The sequence below is a fragment of the Ursus arctos genome, unplaced genomic scaffold (assembly GCF_023065955.2).
Source record: "Ursus arctos isolate Adak ecotype North America unplaced genomic scaffold, UrsArc2.0 scaffold_29, whole genome shotgun sequence".
Classification (NCBI taxonomy): Eukaryota; Metazoa; Chordata; class Mammalia; order Carnivora; family Ursidae; genus Ursus; species Ursus arctos.
In genome coordinates this window covers 13,998,956-14,002,909 of record NW_026622974.1, presented here as the reverse complement: position 1 = coordinate 14,002,909, position 3,954 = coordinate 13,998,956, and positions in this window count along the sequence as shown.

Below are 3,954 nucleotides of genomic sequence, written 5' to 3'. Positions count from 1 at the left end.
TTAAATTAATCAGCAAAGTCTAACACTGCATGTCTCAAGAAGCTTCAGCTGCTTTCAGAATAATATGCAAGAATTGTTGATTGATATTAAAACTGCTGTCATCTCTAAAACTCAGCAAATAGCTCCCACCCTTCCTTTGATCTCCTATCCACAATTACTCACTCATTCTTTTCTTCGGTTTTCATTCAGTATAAATTCACCTTTTTCACAATGAGTAATTATGTTTCCATGTAAAATCGTTAAAGTAACTGTAAATAATCCACTCAAAAGAAAATTTGAACAAAAATCTTTTAAAAAATTGTAATCAACAAAAAATATTTAGTTTCATTCTAGCAGCAAAAGTGATCCCTCTCCCCTTCCTCTCCTGCCCTCCTCCCTTCCCCCTTCTCCTCCCTCTCCCTTCTTCTCTCCCATTTCTGATCCCTAAGAATTTAATAGGGAAATAACAAAAGGTTATTCTCTCTTTTCTTTCTCCTTTGTAGTTGATTTAAGCCAGCAGTTTCCTAAAAGATTTAAAAACTTTTGCAGAAGTTCTTATGTTCACAGCTTATTCCTAAGGAAAAAAAGAACCACAATAGAAATGAAGCAACCGTGTAAATCAGCCCAGCGTGGATTTCTGAAATGCTTTTATAAAGCTCATTAAGATCATGACTTCTCTATGCTTATATGTTGCTCCTCTAAATGACTGGCAGTTCTAGAGCTTGAGAACCTTAAGAGAAAGATCCTTATTTCCTGCAGATTCGGTAATCATCTATAAAATTTGGGATGACAAGACGACTTAGACACCATATGGATCTAAATCTCTTAAAGGTTTAGAGACCGAAGTCCAGAGCAGCTAAACCACCTACCCCAGGACACACGGCCAGAGAGTAATAGATCTCAAAGACATAGCCACCATCTCCTGAATCAGTCCTGCCCTTCCCATCTTCATATTAGACAGACGCATGCAAAGGGATAGACAAATAAATATGCTTCTACGCAGAAGTGGACACGAAACTCCAATAACCTCACTTCAGATGTTAAGAGTGTAAAATAAACCTCTATATTTTACTACCAGATTACGAAAATTTCATTTTTAAAGACTGAATGTAACTACTAGTTTCTAAATATGTGTGTCCAGAGAGCGTGTATTTAAACCCACACACCACAGCACATGCATGTGTGTGCATATATTCATCAATACCCAGTGAAGCCATTTCTATCTACAAGGATGCTTCTAAGTGGCAAGACAGCAACATAGTTCTGAATGGATTGCTTTACCTATAAGGACTGCTGTGCTTGCTCGTCACTTGTGGAATGTAAGTAACCTGGAGGGTCTCCAGAGGTGTGATTAGAACCTAACGCAAAGCTTCGAAAAGTACAAATCAGAGATCTGCATTCTCCTGCTGGTCACAACCAAAATCCTCCTTTTTCATGGAGATTCTTCAATTTCCCATGAAAAAATTTCTAGGGATTTCTTTGATCGCTGCTATAGACTCCAACAGCCAAGATATTGTCAAGGTACTGGCTCCTGCTTTGAATTCTAAGGGGGAAAAAATGATGGGTGTATGGCCTCCGAAACAATGATAAAGCAGAGTGATAATACTCATCTAAAAATATGTTGTTCATACTGAGGGTGAACAATACTCTAAGGCATAGAGAACAACTTTAGTAGATTATTTTCACTCTGCCATATTTTATTCTTTCCCTTTCTTCAGATATTCTAAAGTTGCTAGCACTATAACTCTCACAAATGGTCCTCTCTCCCATAACTTCTGTTGAGATGTTGAAGAGAGATACGTGAGCGAAGCTATGTCTTCAGTACATTCAAACTTAAAGGTTTAACTGGGTCACTTAAAAAAATGTAGACCATAGAGGCGAATAAACAAACTGCTTAGAAACAGAACTAATTATTTCATTAAGCTATTCAAAGACACAGTGATTTGGAGGGATTTTGCTGACTCTGAGGAAGTTATAAAACTAAAGTTACCAAAATGAGAGACAATCTACTAAAACAATCAGCAGTTTTAAAAGCTAGGCAATGTTGACAATAATCAATAACCACAGCAAAAAGAAAAGAAAAGAAAGAAAACTTCTATAGGATTAATAGAAACATTTTTAAATTACTATAAAGAAAGCACTTTTATTTACAGAAGTTCTGTCCGATCAGAAACAGTATTATGTCAACTGACTGTATATTATCTAATAAGAAGATAATCTGTCTAAATCCTCTAAGGTAAATTTCAGTAGTAGATCAAGGATTGGAAAGTTCAAACCAAACATACATACATACGTACATACATACATACACAGACACACACACACAATTCCGAAGTACACACCGCGTGTGAAGAGTATTTTATCAAGGGATTATTTTTAACTCCTCTGCACGCAATTATTTTCACCATTATTTCACTAACATTCATGGGACTTACTCAACTAATCTGAGTAGTTAAATGATGTTGTTCCCCCTCTCCACTCCCTCCCCGATACTGAGAATAGAAAAGGCCGTTAACAGCCCCCTCTGCAGAGAAGCTGCCTGGATGATACCATGGCAACAGGCTATCAGACGCAAAGGGCACCAGTCCAGAGAAAATGGAGAGAATCAGTGCAGCCCACCACTAGCCAGGGGGAAAAGAACGCAGAGTGTCAGCTAGGCAATATTATCATCTTCGTGGCACCCTTTCCTGGACCAGAACTAAACGCACATTTCTTTCATTAATATTTAATTTCACAGCTGCAAAGGGAAAGGTCTACAATTAATTTTTTTTATAAACCTGGTATATTCTATTTTTAAAAAAATACTCTCTGAGGTTCTCATGTGGGAGCTCTATCTCCTCAGCTTCCTGCTCCGGTTTTTCATTAGCTGAGCTGAGCTTGTCCCAAAAATGACCATGAAAATTTTCCTTTCCCCGTAATGAGCCCCCGTGGGAACCCGGCAAGTGAGCTCTTAGGAGATCTCAAAAGCCTCTTAGCCACATCCCGGGAGGAAAGGCAGGGCCCGCTGATCGACTTCCTCACTAATCTGGTCCTACCTGGGAAGAACTGACCGCAGCCCCAGCTGAGGCTCGTGCCAGGAAGAGTGTAGAACGTTCCCGAGAAGAGCCTATTAGGACGGAAAGACAGATGTCCCGTGTCCCTTACTCTGAAAAGGGGACCGAAGGAAAACAATGCATCCCGCCATTTTCTCAGAGGCCATCTTTTGGAAAACTTCCTTCAAGGCCGTGAATCCCTGGATCATGTTTCGAAAACACCTGACACTATCAGGTGCCGCAGAGGAACTAAAAATGCCTCCCGAGACCTCAGAAGGGGTCAGGGTGCATTTCGTCTCTCAACCTGGAGTGACCGAGCACTGCCGGGGTGCGAAGTCCCGCCGAGGGCTGGTGGCACAGCAAGTCAGGAAGACGGTGCTCGCCGCCAAGCCCGCGTCAGGACCTTCTTTTCCGGAGACAGCCCTCTTTTTACAGGACTCGTCGAAGCTGGGGCCCCCACGGTCACCGCTCAGGCGAGTCCTGCCCGCAGATTCACCAAGTCACCCGCACGCGGACGAAGCCTGACCTGCCGCAGGGTTCTCCGTCCGTCTTCAGCAAAACAAGAGCGACCCACACAGCCGGCCCAGGGTCTTCGTCACCGTAGGAGCCTGCGACGGAACCAGAAGCACCCCGCCCCCCACACTCGCGGGTCCCGCAGCCCAGAGCCAGTCCTGGCGAGCGGCGCCCCACCGCGCGCAGCGCTTCCCCACCCCCCACCCCCCGGGGCGCCACGTGCTCTGCCCGCCCGCCTTCCCCAAAGCCTCTGACGCAAGCCGGGTCTGTGAGGCACCCCCGGCCCGGCGCTGCTTACAGACCCCAACGGAACGGGCTTCTGAGAGAGCCCGGCTTTGTAACAAACTTGAAGCTTTTATCTCACAGGTGATTCAAATGTTTTACAGTAAGTAAATTCTGGAGAATCTGCACAGCAGTCTAATCACCCGTC